This window comes from Balaenoptera acutorostrata, chromosome 4 (genome assembly GCF_949987535.1).
Source record: "Balaenoptera acutorostrata chromosome 4, mBalAcu1.1, whole genome shotgun sequence".
NCBI lineage: Eukaryota > Metazoa > Chordata > Mammalia > Artiodactyla > Balaenopteridae > Balaenoptera > Balaenoptera acutorostrata.
The window spans coordinates 84890675-84896674 of record NC_080067.1 but is presented as its reverse complement, the minus strand read 5'-3'; positions in this window follow the sequence as shown (position 1 = coordinate 84896674).

The window sequence follows — 6000 nt, the reverse complement described above, 5'->3', positions numbered from 1 at the left end:
GCCACCATCACCCTGATACCAAAACCTGAAAAATAAATCACAAAAAAAGAAAATTATAGACCAATATCACTGATGAATATAGATACAAAAATCCTCAACAAAATACTAGCAAACAGAATCCAACAACACATTGAAAGGATCATACACCATGATCAAATGGGATTTATCCCAGGGATGCAAGGATTCTTCAATATATGCAAATCAATCAATGTGATACACCATATTAACAAATTAAAGAATAAAAACCATATGATCATCTCAATAGATGCAGAAAAAGCTTTTGACAAAATTCAACACCCATTTATGATAAAAACTCTCCAGAAAGTGGGCATAGAGGGAACCTACCTCAACATAATAAAGGCTATACATGACAAACCCACAGCAAACATCATTCTCAATGGTGAAAAACTGAAAGCATTTCCTCTAAGATCAGGAACAAGACAGGGATGTCCACTCTCACCACTATTATTCAACATAGTTTTGGAAGTCCTAGCCATGGCAATCAGAGAAGAAAAAGAAATAAATGGAATATAAATTGGAAAAGAAGAAGTAAAACTGTCACTGTTTGCAGATGACATGATACTATACATAGAGGATCCTAAAGATGTCACCAGAAAACTACTAGAGCTAATCAATGAATTTGGTAAAGTTGCAGGATACAAAATTAATGCACAGAAATCTCTTGCATTCCTATACACTAATGATGAAAAATCTGAAAGAGAAATTAAGGAAACTTTCCATTTACGATTGCAACAAAAAGAATAAAATACCTAGGAATAAACCTACCTAGGGAGAAAAAAGACCTGTATGCAGAAAAGTATAAGACACTGTTGAAACAAATTAAAGATGATACAAACAGATGGAGAGATATACCATGTTCTTGGATTGGAAGAATCAACATTGTGAAAATGACTATACTACCCAAAGCAATCTACAGATTCAATGCAATCCCTATCCAATTACCAATGGCACTTTTACAGAAGTAGAACAAAAAATCTTAAAATTTGTATGGATACACAAAAGACCCCGAATAGCCAAAGCAGTCTTGAGGGAAAAAAACAGAGCTGAAGGAATCAGACTCCCTGACTTCAGACTATACTACAAAGCTACAGTAATCAAGACAAGATGGTACTGGCACAAAAACAGAAATATAGATCAATGGAACAGGATAGAAAGCCCAGAGATAAACCGATGCACCTATGGTCAACTAATCTATGACAAAGGATGCAAGGATATACAATGGAGAAAAGACAGCCCCTTCAATAAGTGGTGCTGGGAAAACTGGACAGCTACATGTAAAAGAATGAAATTAGAACACTCCCTAACACCATACACAAAAATAAACTCAAAATGGATTCGAGACCTAAATGTACGACCGGACACTATAAAACTCTTAGAGGAAAACATAGGAAGAACACTCTTTGACATAAATCACAGCAAGATCTTTTTTGATCCACCTCCTAGAGTAATGGAAATAAAAACAAAAATAAACAAATGGGACCTAATGAAACTTAAAAGCTTTTGCAAAGCAAAGGAAACTACAAACAAGACGAAAAGACAACCCTCAGAATGGGAGAAAATATTTGCAAATGAATCAACAGACAGAGGATTAATCTCAAAATATATAAACAGCTCATGCAGCTCAATATTAACAAAACAAACAACCCAATCCAAAAATGGGCAGAAGACCTAAATAGACATTTCTCCAAAGAGGACATACAGATGGCCAAGAAGCACATGAAAAGCTGCTTAATATCACTACTTATTAGAGAAATGCAAATCAAAACTACAATGAGGTATCACCTCACACCGGTTAGAATGGGCATCATCAGAAAATCTACAAACAACAAATGCTGGAGAGGGTGTGGAGAAAAGGGAACCCTCTTACACTGTTGGTGGGAATGTAAATGGATAGAGCCACTATGGAGAACACTATGGAGCTTCCTTAAAAAACTAAAAACAGAACTACTATATGGCCCAGCAATCCCACTACTGGGCATATACCCAGAGAAAACCATAATTCAAAAAGACACGTGCACCCCAATGTTCATTGCAGCACTATTTGCAATAGCCAGGTCATGGAAGCAACCTAAATGCCCATCGACAGACGAATGGATAAAGAAGATGTGGTACGTATATACAATGGAATATTAGCCATAAAAAGGAACGAAATTGGGTCATTTGTAGAGATGTGGATGGATCTAGAGACTGTCATACAAAGTGAAGTAAGTCAGAAAGAGAAAAACAAATATTGTATATTAACGCATATATGTGGAACCTAGAAAGATGGTACAGATGAACCGGCTTGCAGGGTAGAAATAGAGACACATGTAGATGACAAACGTATGGACACCAAGGGGGAAAGTGGCAGGGGGTGTGGGTGGTGGTGTGATGAATTGGGAGATTGAGATTGACATGTATACACTGATGTGTTTAAAATGGATGACTAATAAGAACCTGCTGTATAAAAAAATAAATTAAATAAAATTAAAAAAATAGGATACTGGTTAAATCAGTTATCTTATAATCATACATTTAAAAACAACAAAAGGATTGAGGTAGAGGTGTATGTGTTGACACAGAAACAGCTCCAAGATATTTTGTTAAATAAAAAAGCAAAGGCAGCACAATGTGTATAAATGTTTAAAAATGTAAAAAACCTGCTTATATAAATATTTTAAAAATAGGTACTGTACATACTGTATATACTGATATATAAATTAAAAATAATTCTGGAAGTATCCACAAGAAACGTAAGAATGATTTCTTTTGGAACAAACGATTAAGAGACTTTAATTTTTCATTTGATAACTTCAGGTGCTATTTGAAGTTATTACTAAGGACATGTGGGTTTTTTTAATGTAAAAATTAAATAAACAGGTTGTACAACAATGTGAATGTACTTAATGCTAATGAACCGCACACTTAAAATGGTTAAAATGGTAAGTTTTATGTTATGTCTATTTTTCCACAATAAAAATGTAAATAAATATGTGTAAACTCATTTTAAATAAAAGAAGTATCAAGCGGAGAATAAGGAGCTGCAGGAAGAGAGAGTGAATATGTAAGAAAGCTCTGAGGTGGCAATAAAAACAAGTTCAATGCCTTGTCTTGGACTCTCATTGAAGGCTATTGCCCAGGAGGCCTCCTGGGGCTTTTATGGGGGTGGTTCAGAAAGGAGTCAGGACATGAATATTTGTCTGGAATAAGTTGGGGAGGGGAACCTGGTAATTTTTTATTTTCACTGGAGTTGTGGTTACACTCTGCACTGTTGTGTGAAATTAAAGAGCAGGAGGATTTACTGGGCAGCGTGACCAGTTTTCTACCTGAGTAACCAAGGGTTTGACTTACACAAAGTCCTGTACAAAACCTGGGCTGGATTCTTCATGGATGAGACACTGGCCTAGACTCATGGGGTCCCAGAATATCAGAGCTGGAAAGGGCCTCGGGTAGACCCTTCTTTTACTTGAGGATACTAAGACCAGGGAGTGATATGTCCTGGTCCAAGTCACACAGAAGCTCAGTGACTGAACTAAGATTATAACTTGGGTCTCTGGACCCCTGGTCAAGTACTGTTTTTCTAAAAAAGTGATACCAGCACTGTTCTAGTCATGGCTTGACTGTCTTCACTCAATTTCTCTTCCTGTAAATTGCCCAATGCTCCTCAGATTTGAAGGTCTGGTGTTTGGTCATTATTCCTTTGATGCATTGCAGGATTCTGGTTGCCTGATACCCTAGAATGTTTGCACCTGTATTCCATATGTGAGATTATGGTTTTGCACTATTATTTTTCACCAGTTTTGTGATGCAGATTGTTTCATGCTTTAGTATCTCTGAAATCAAGGGCCACTGACAATTGCCATAGGCCAGGCCTAAGTTGTGACATAGCTGTGGTTGCTGGTGCCTGTGTGAACTTGTCTGAAACCTTCCATTGACACTCGCAGCAAGAGTAAGAAAGATGTGGCATCAAAACTGGCCAACGTCAGCAGTTTGAGAAAAAAAACAAAACAATCCAGAGACAGCAATGGACCCTTCTTTTGGGAAAGGCAGTATTACCAATGCTTTGGTGGTGTGGAGAACAATATTTTATGGAAAAACACAGACATCAGCAGCTTTGGATTGAAAAGTGATTCAGAAGAGCTTGACTCTGAGTATGAAGACCTTCTTTTTTTATGATGCACAAGAGTGATAGAAGACAATCTTTTAAAATAAGTCTAAATATGAGTAAATTTAAAATAAAAATTCCAAGTGCTAAGAATGTATTTTTGTCATAGTACATAAAATAATGTGAATTTTGCCATCATCGGCATCTTAGATTAGATGAAATATGTCAACTATATCAAGCTTTGATATTAAGCCTTAAAATGAACTGAAGAGAGTCCCATTTTTTGCTCTAGGCTTTGACCATTTAAAATAACATGAGAATTAACTAAAGGTCAACTAAGGCTCAACTATGAACCCACATAATCCTGGGGTCTTTCCAATGCAAGGTTTTTAAGTACATTTTAAGCTTTTCTGTGCTAAATGTTCTATTTATTTATTTTTATTTTTATTTTTGACTTTTAAATGACTATTAGTACAATATCAGTATACTAAGTAGTGACATGTAACAAGTTCTTAAATTCTATCATCTAGTAATTTTGAATAAGAGAAACCAAAAGCAGCCCAATACTAGTACCCATTGTTTTAACTCTTAGCTGGAAAGGACTATTTTAAGGCTGGCTGTTCACATAGGTTACAAATAACTATTTGCTACTTTTTCATAGATAAAGCCCTTCAAGAAAGATTTAGGGAAAAAAAAATTAATCCCTTTCTTTCTTAAGAAAATTGGTTTTTTAAAAACTATATCTAAGAAAGAAAAAGTCAGTGTTCATAATATGCCACTTGAGCGAAAAGGCATAGGAAAACAGACAACATATACCCATTAAGTTTCTAAGAAATATGAGGTAAAAAGATAAAATCTTTGGATAGGCTCTAAGCTTGTACAAAGAAGCTACGCTTGCTATTCTGCAAAAAGTGAAGGGACCTATTATATAATATACAGAAATAATTCAATGCCTTTTCACAAGAATATAACCCAAGCCTTACTAAAGCCTCATATTCCATGAAGGCATCTAAAATGCCAATCCACGGAACAGCGCTTTTGTTGTTCCCTATCCGTTTATGAGGTAATTCTCATGGATTTCTGGCCGGATGTCACAGACGAAGGCCAAGAGGTTATCCAGGACTTCATCCTTGCTCTGCCAGAAGTAGGTCTGAAGGATGGTCATCTTCTCCTGGGTGTCCTTCTCCACTTCAGTGCTGCAACTGCTGTGGGATACCAGAGCTGCAGCTTCCTTGGCCTTGAACTCCTTCTCCCTCTGCAGGCGGTACTGTTCAATTTCAACCAGGGTTAAAAATGTAATTACAGTCATGCCAAAGCTTAAGTCATAGGGATCTAGCAATCATCTGATTCATTTTTATCCATTGGTCATTTACACACGTCTTTCTTTTATGAGATGCTGCCCTCAGCAGAAATAAAAAAACAGATAGTTTGTTTCAAAGCTGCCTATTGACTTATCCACTACAACAAACCCTTGGAAGTAATATAAAGGGTAGAATTTTAATTGCAGATTCAGGGGCAAAATTCTCATTATTCCACTAACACTGCCCCTGGCTGCTTGTGCACTGGTTTAAGAGGAAAGATTAAAAGACCCAAATAGAGGTGATTAAAAAGGGTGGGGTGAGTGAAGCAAGAACTTACAAATATTTGAGAGCTACAAAGATGGAAAGGAGTTTTGAACACAGATAACTGTAGACTCAAAGTAAGGAAAAAACTCAGAGATCATTTTTGAGTTTACAAACAGGTTAAAATTACAAATAATGACAAAATTCTAAAATTGTAGACGCTTTCTAGCTGTTACATAAGCTTAATTTCCAAGAAGTTAAACTTATCTCACAAATCTTTATTTAATTCAGCTTAAAAAACCCCCAAAGCAACATTAAATCCTGTCTTTATTC